At 27.3% G+C, this 9,353-nt stretch overlaps 1 long non-coding RNA gene across 2 annotated transcripts; it reads right to left on the bottom strand.

The window, feature by feature from the left end:
- Positions 1-3,284: 3,284 nt before the first annotated feature.
- LOC144997495 (uncharacterized) lies at positions 3,285-4,546 on the bottom strand. Of its 2 annotated transcripts, none has more exons than XR_013659823.1 (2): positions 3,589-4,546; positions 3,285-3,495 (listed from the first exon to the last, which is right to left on the bottom strand). It is a non-coding gene; the product is annotated as an uncharacterized LOC144997495 (long non-coding RNA). The 2 variants fall into 2 exon arrangements; XR_013659822.1 differs by having other exon boundaries at positions 3,841-4,546.
- Positions 4,547-9,353: the final 4,807 nt, after the last annotated feature.

Raw genomic sequence — 9,353 nt, 5'->3', positions numbered from 1 at the left:
AATATGGAAGAGGAATTTGCGCTCACAATGATGGACGAAGTTGGTGGTTATGTTGCCCGTCGGAACTCATAATCTGGAGGAAAAATCATAGATTTGAAGACAAAAATCATAGATCTGAGGACGAAAATCCTATATCTGAAGAAGAAAATCAAAGATCTTAAGCTGAAAATCATAGATCTGAAGCTAAAAATCGTAGATCCGAAGTTGAACTTGTAAATGTGGAGACAATCGGCACGTGTGGATCTGATGGCGGTAGTTCACCAATGGTATGAGGCGGCGGTGGTTCGTCGGCGGCATGAGGCGGCGACACTACGTGGCTGGTGGCTGGTGGCAACCGGTGATAATATTTGTGTGTTCTTCAAGTTTAGATGAGAGAGAATATATTAATGTGAGAGTGTGTATAGTGTGTAGATCAGAAATTATAAAATAAAAATAATAAAAAAAGATGGAAGTGAGTTTTTATGCTATATTTTAACAAAAAAAAAGGTTTCTAAGTGATTCTTAACCTTTACAGGTTCTCATTTGATCTTTTACACACACACAGACACACAAATATATATATATATATATATATATATATATATATATATATATATACACACACACACACACACACTAGTTTATAACCTGTGAGAACCACAATTATAAAATTAATTACACTTTCATACTAAAAAAATCAAAATTATTAATGAGTTATTTTAAATAAATTATTATTTAAGATATATTTTTAGTCGTATAAAATAATAATCGTTGATTTAAATAAATATGTGAAGTTATATCACCTTATAATTTGTATTAAGTTTATTTTATTTTTTAATCTAATGTTATTAATTTAATATAATTAGAGTGAAAATTTTTAAAATTTAAAATTCAGAATCAATTATTAATTTAATGTAATTAGAGTGAGAAATTTGAAATTGATAATTAATAGGCTGACAAGTGACATGATAGGTAATATATAATAGAAAAAACATCATAAATGGTCCTTGTGTTTTCCCAAATTCTGAAGTTTAGTTCCCGTGGTTTAAAAATCTCATAGATAGTCCCTATGCTTTCAAAACTTTTGACGAATGGTCCTTATTGATAACTCCGTTAAGTTTTGTCCGTTAACTGAAGAGCATTTTCGTCATTTGACACCACAAGGACCATTTATGATCTTTTCAATTATTTTTTAAAAAAAAAGAAAAAACTAAATATAATTATTTAATATATAATCCCTCTCTCTCTCTCTCTCTCTCTCTCTCTCTCTCTCTCTCTCTCTCTCTCTCTCTCCCCATGGCACCAAGAACACATACATACAAACATAAAACAAACATTTCATAACTCCTAAACCATTTCTAGAACAAGAAAAAAAATCAAAATAAAATCTGAAACACCAAAATAAATCTGGAACATAAAAAAAAAACCAGAAAATGAATATGAATTCGTTTGTCCTTTAAAATTGCTTTGGGAACTAAAAACCTAGAAAACAAGTATGAAATCGATTTGTATGTGTGGTTTTTTGATCTAAAAATTGATTTGTGCTTGTATATTCATCCCCACGGAAGAACAATCGATCATGGTTGAATACATTCTTTCAGAGCCTCCGAGGAAGACAATTACTCACTGGAAATCTAATGAAATCAAAATCGATTACAGATCAAGCAACCATTCCACATCGAGTTCCTAGCACCACCATTTTCGTAGAATGGCTCTCATTCCCTCATCTTCTCTGGCGAGACTGCCTGCTTTTTTCGGAATCTGGAAAAAAAATTCCGTTTAATTTAATTGTTTAAAAAACGAAAAAGAAGGAATTCTTGAACAAATATAAAGATGGAAGCTATATCCTACGAGCAAACTTATTCTTGAACCAGATGTTGAAATGGTTGAGCGAAACCTCAAAAAATGAAGATCAAAATCGAATCTTGCGATGAGAAGCGGAGGCTAATGTTTTTCGGACTGTATTCAAGAACTTAGAAGTAATTTATGGTGTTGCTTTACTTTCATCGATCTGATGGTGATTCTTGATGATGGCTCTCAGATTGTTGTAATGGAGATGAAGGTCTTGACAGTGTACATCGACGAGAAATCGAGAGATGATAAAATCAACATTTAGGGAAGAAGGAGATAACACGCTTGCAACCCCAGATCTTGAAATGAGAGATGATGAAATCGATTCCAATAAATTGACATGTGGGGTGGGGATTGTAAATCAACGGGAAATCAAATGGGTTTAGTTTGTGCTGGTGTTTGCTGCATCTTCATCTTCTAGAGAGAGAGAGAGAGACAGAGAGAGAGAGAGAGAGAGAGACCCATTTTGCCTATTATTTCAACTTTTTTCTTTTTTTATTTTTTAAAAGTGAAAACATCATAAATGGTCCCAATGGTGTGAAATGATGAAAATGCCCTTCGGTTAACGGACAAAACATAACGGAGTTAGCAATAAGGACCAATCGTCAAAAGTTTTGAAAGCATAAGGACCATCTATGAGATTTTTAAACCATGGGGACTAAACTTCAGAATCTAGGAAAACACAGGGACCATTTATGATGTTTTTCTATATAATATTAATAAAGAGTTCTAATAGTATGATACTTGTCAATAAGAGAATAAATCTATTCATTTATTAGAATATATATATATATATATATATATATATATATATATATATATATATATATATATATATATATATACACACACTAGGTATAAGACCGATGTATTACATGTGTTTATTTTAAAGAAAAAATATGAAACCCTAAACATTTGAGAAGTTTGAATTTATAAGAAGAAAATAGAAAAATATTGAATTATTAAAATTAAATTGTTTTTTTTAAATTAAACAAATAATTTAGATAAATAAACAAAAGAAGCTAATGAAACTTTAATTTAAAAAATTAAAATTAGAAGGAAATCAATTAATGAAACTGATATACATTTATTATTATATTTATTGTAATTATTACATTTAAGTATTATGTGAAAATTAATAAAATAAAATAAAAACCACAAAATGCCATGTGGAAAAAAAATTAATTTTGAATAACCAATAAATGACATGTGGTCAAATCAATGAGAGTGTGAGATGTAGCAAAAAATTTCTCTATTTATTAGGGATGATATATATATATATATATATATATATATATATATATATATATATATATATATATATATATATATATATATATATCAATGAGAGTGTGAGATGTGGCAAAAAAATTCTTTATTTATTGGAGGATATATATATATATATATATATATATATATATATATATATATATATATATATATATATATATATATCAACTGAAGAATAAAAACAAAAATTACACTAATTCTTAAAGAATGTGGGTAACAATTGCTAAGAATTACATTTATTGTTAAAGAATAAAACTAGGAGTGGTTAAAAATTGAAAAAAAAAACATCAAAATCTAACAAAAGACACTAATACAATCTAAAAGAATATCGTTGTTGAGAATCACTTTCAATTTTGCAGTCCATTCTTCAATCATCTGTGAAACAAAATCTAATTGTAATTTAGAACCCAATAATACATTAGCAAATGAGAAATAAAAAACTAAAGTCTTTTGTACAAATCTGAAGACCTGTGAGTTGAACAAAAATTCATAACCAAGAATTGTAGAAAATGCACAAATTAGTGATGAAATATTATGATTGTATTCCAAAAGAATTGAAATTCCTAATTCCATTCCGACAGAACTGGATTCAAGTCTGGCAGAATGACCCCTCGCCAATATTATATATCAATGCAAAATGAAAATTTAGAATGTTAAACAAACAAAAAAAAAGAATGCAACATGTAAGAAAGTAAAAGAAATATAGAAATGGAAACAAACCATTAATTTGAATGGTCGAGATAGTCCAAATGGGTTTAGGGATCTTCATTTTTGATGTACATATGAACCTAGCACAAATTAGTATAAAAAAGTGTTCAATCAACTAAAAAACAAAACTAGGAAACTAGAAATAAAGAATTAATAATATAACAAAAATTACAACTCGCATAACTCTTTGAGGCAAATTATCAAACATGTGGAGGACATAATCAACACAGCCACTCCAGACCTCTCTTTGAGGCAAATTATCAAACAGGTGGAGGATATTATTTTCTTACCTCAAGGTCGATGCTTATCACAAATATGAAATACATTATTTTCTTACCTCAAGGTCGATGCTTATCCAGGTTGTACCTTACATATTTTGATACATATTATGAGCATCCAACAATGGCGATGGAGAAAATGAACCTGTAACATATTAACACTAATTAAACAAAGAAAATCATAAAAATCAAGAAGTTGAACCTCGATAAAAGCTTGGATTTGGTGATAGCATAATCACGATTAATGGAGAAGACGGGAAGATAGGTGGTGAAACAAAGAGGGGAAGCGAGGTGACATGAAGATGAAAATAAGAGAAAAGAATGGTTGGTGGTGTTGATTATGGGTAGCGTGTGACTTTCAACCTGTGGGTGTCGGCTTGGTATATGGCGAAAGAAGTAGGCCACAGGCGTTAGTCAAGATGGAGGCGTCTGTATCTTTGGAATGCTTAGGGTTGAATGAGTTAACATAAATATAGGGTCAATTTAAAAAATTTACCAAGATTATAGGATGTAATTTAAATTCAATTAATTCATTTACCAAACTACCCTTATTAGATTAATTAATGCATTATTATTTTTCTAAAATGTGATTGGTTCCTACAACCACACAATATTTATTTAACCACATTTGAACCTAGCGCTCTCTCTCTCTCTCTCTCTCTCTCTCTCTCTCTCTCTCTCTCTCTCTCTCTCTCTCTCTATATATATATATATATATATATATATATATATATATATATATATATATATATATATATATATATATATATATATATATATATATAGAGAGAGAGAGAGAAAGAGAGATAGGTTCAAATATTTTTGACAATTATTGTGTGCCTGTGTGCACCAATGAGAATTTAGGAAATAATAAATTATTAAATAAATCATTTAAGGGTATTATAGTAATCTTGGAATATTTAAATATGGTAGATAATTAATATATTTATCTACCCTTTAAATATGGGATATCAAAGTCAAACCCAAAAAACCCTACGCTTGAAAATTACAATTGCCATCAATCCCTTCACCCATTTTCTATTCTCTTCGGCTTTCACCCAACACCGATCGACTCCGCCACCACTGTCGAACGTTGTCACCAATCAAGAATATAGGCATGCTTTGTTTCTCTACAGTTCATAGCACATGGAATTTGACTCTGGTTTTTCTCTCTTCCAGTTATTTCTGTTGATTGTGATGATATAGCAATGAATCCATTTCATGTCGTGTGGATGAATCTGACCTTTTTTATGAACGATTGAATGAGTTCGAATTTGACAAGTGATTTCAATTTTATTTATTTGAAACAGCAGTTGAGAATGCGACTGTACAAAGGAGAAGACAACATGTTTTAGTGGCGAAAGAAAGAAGAGAAGCGATGTTCAAAACCAAGCGATAATGTACGGAAGGAGTTATCAACTCCATGGATGTTTCCATCAATGGCGACATGATGATTGGTAAGCCTCTCACTATTTTTTTTGGAAGAAATTGAAGAAGCACACCACGTGTTCGATCAAATGCATAGTTGAAATTATATTCTGTATATCTATGTATTCTGTCATAATGTATTATATGTATTATATCATATCCTGTATATTCTGTCAAAATATATAAAGTCATAGAAATTACAAGTAACATGAAAGGATAAAAACCTTGGTTAGATATCTGTTATTCATTTGATTGTTAATAAGTTTAGAGGATAAAAATTTGTTAATTTTGTTTGTTCATGTCTTCTGATTATGGTTTCGATTAATTATTTATATGTTGATAATAAATTCTGCTAGAATTTTACTGTTTTATTTTGATAAAATTTTAATATTTATATGTTGATAATGTATTCTAACAGAATTTTACTGTTGCATTCTAACAAAATTTGTGATGGAAATGGCTTGAAGAATGGCTTGAAGAACTGATGGGAAAGGCTTGAAGAATGAATTAAAGATTGATCACACTCAATGTTTAAGAATGTTGTTATTTTTTAAGAATTACACTTGTTATTCTTTCAGAATGTTGTTATTATTCAAAGAATCACAATTAATTATTTGGTATATTATTAGTTCAAGAATCTACTTTGTGTATTCTTTCAGAATGTATTTAGTAGTTTATGATTGACATTATGTTATTCTGACAGAATAAAATCGAAAATATATTTACTAGTTCATGGTTGACATCTGTTATTCTGACAGAATAAAATCCGATTTTTAAACTTGAATTAATTAAAAATATTCAGATTTTTAAAAATAAAGGAATTAATTATCCCTAAAAATCTGAAAATTTCCTTTTTTAATATAGGTTAGTTGACTAAAATGTCCTTATGCTGAAATTTGTGTGATTATACGGTACATGTTATCCTATTCTATTATCATAGACCATCAGATCATGATCTTTGATTCTGTTCCATCCGGTGGTCCAGATCTGTGCATTCTGACATACAATAGTTAGTAAAAACAAAATAACCTAAACATATATATATATATATATATATATATATATATATATATATATATATATATATATATATATGAAATAGTAGGTATTAGGTTTCTTCAAATTTTATTAGTGAATGTTGAAATCTATCTTAATTAAGTAAATTCCAATATAATATATATTTTATTTTTATTTTTATTTCAAGGCATGAGTTACGAGTCATGCACGGTATAACAATTTAACACGGTCAACTTAAAAGAAGAAAGTTAAAATATTATTTTAAAGTATTAATTTTTAGAAGTATATCATAAATCAATTCATATATAATTATATCTTTTGCTTTATTCTAATATGAACTAGGAAATGCCCGGTCGCATCAAAGACGCGTTTTTTATTTGTAATAGTAAAAAGTCACAGTGCCATTAGTGTGGGTTTGAATAAATTTCTTTCACAACTTAAGCAATTGTTGTTTTAACCTCAAGAAGTTTTTGTTTGTGGTCTTGGATACAAGAACACAATGTTAAACTTTTTTTTGTTATGCAAACCTGTAACAAAATAAAAACTATTAAATAGTTTCGATTCTTATAATTCACAAAATTATGGGATTCTAAATAAAATTGAAACTCACTTGAACATAAAGGCAAATAGAACATAAATGTGAAGATTTTACTTAAACATTGATTGATTAGTTTTAAACTAAATAATTTTTTTGATAAGCTTGAAATTGTTAATGCCAAATAATTTTTTATAAGAGTAAATTACACGAATAGTCCTTATGGTTTGGGGTAATTTGCATGTTTGGTCCCTAACTTATTTTTTTAACTCGGAAGGTCCCTATGGTTTGTTTTTGTTACGCATTTGGTCCCTACTATTTATTTTTGTTACATGTTTGGTCCTTATCTTATCTAAAAAGACTATTATTTAAAAAGAAAAAAATGATCGGTTAGGTGAGGTAAGGTGAGGGGTGGGATTAGGGGTGTGTTTATTTAAATAAATTAAAAAAATCAAGGGCATAATGGTATTTTTAGGTAAGATAGGGACAAAGCTCGTAACAAAAACAAACAGTATGTACCTTCCGAGTTAAAAAAATAAGTTAAGGACCAAACGTGCAAATTACCCTAAACCATAGGGACCATTCGTGTAATTTACTCTTTTTATAATGAATATCATATGATATAGTAAAAACATGACAATAAGTTAATAATTTGTATGTCATTATTTTGGAGATAATTAAAAGATTTGATAAAAAAGTATAATAATAATTAAACTAAAGTTTTAAATATCTATAATGACTTTTAAGAAACATAAACCGATATTTTTTAAAACATTATAAAGACTAATATCTGGGACATAGAGGTGTAGTGACAATAATAATAATAATAATAATAATAATAATAATAATAAATTATGAAATATATAGTTCAGAGACTATATTGTAATTTTCATAAAAGCAGTTTCAATAAAAGAAATTGTGTTTATGGTTAAAATCGACAACACGTCAAACCTAACGGACCAAAACTGACAACTTTTGAAAGTCTTAATCTTCTTCCCCATGTAATACTGGAAAAACTTATGTGGCAAACTTGTAAAGACAAAAAATTCATAAAATAACAATTTTTAAAACACTATAAAGACGAATGTGTGGGACATAAACACGTGTAGTAAAATAATAATAATAATAATAATAATAAATTATGAAATATATAGTCCTGGGACTGTATTGTAATTTTCATAAAATCAATTTTAATAAAAGAAGTTGTGTTTATGGTTAAAACCGACAACATGTCAAATCTAACGGATCAAAACTGACAACTTTCGAAAGTCTTAATCTTCTTCCTAAAACTGGAAAAACTTATGTGGTAAATTTGTAAAGACAAAAAAAATTTTGTGGCAAATTTGTAAAGACAAAAAACTATAGTGTTCTCTATACCTAGCAAAATAATTAGAAAATATATTATAAAAAGTTCATCCTCATAGCAATGACAATGGTGGTAAAAACCCAAAAACTCTAAACTTCCACCAAAAGAACAAAAGAATATTGTGGCAAAAACAAAAAGCAAGAAAAGTTAACTATTCCTAAACCGTTTGGGAATATATATATATATATATATATATATATATATATATATATATATATATATATATATATATATATATATATATATATATATATGTTTAAGTTCTATGGAAAACAAAAAAACTCTAAAAATCATAAAAATGCATAAAAAAAAATACTTAGAGATCACAAGACTTTTTTTTGAATTTTTTTTTATAAAAAATCGCAGCTTTTTATAAAAAATCGCTTAAAAAAAATAAAAATATATATATGTTTTTTTTTTATAAAAAAAGGTTTTTTTTTCAAAAAAAATTTCAGCGATGTTTTTTAAAAAGCTGCGATTTTTTCTTAAAAAATGTCAAAAAAAAGTTTTGTGATCTCTAGGTATTTTTTTTATGCATTTTTATGATTTGTAAGGTTTTTTTGTTTTCCAAATAACATTTCCATATATATATATATATATATATATATATATATATATATATATATATATATATATATATATATATATATATATATATATATATATATATGTTCAGGTTTATTTGAGACCATTCTAATTTTGTGAGATCGTGAGACCAAATCTAAAAATAATTTTAAAATGCAAAATAAATGGAAAAATCCAAAAATTCTTTTTTTAAATATTATTTTCGGAACTTGAATTAACTAAAAAAATATATAAAAAAATAAAAAAAATTCCGTTTTTTTTTTTTTTAAAATACGTGAAATATTCTAAATAGAATATTACACTGACATATTATAAA

The sequence above is a fragment of the Lactuca saligna genome, chromosome 5, assembly GCF_052625555.1.
Source record: "Lactuca saligna cultivar CGN05327 chromosome 5, ASM5262555v1, whole genome shotgun sequence".
Lineage (NCBI taxonomy): Eukaryota > Viridiplantae > Streptophyta > Magnoliopsida > Asterales > Asteraceae > Lactuca > Lactuca saligna.
The sequence above is the reverse complement of the archived record's forward strand: the minus strand, read 5'-3'. Positions and strand labels throughout refer to the sequence as shown.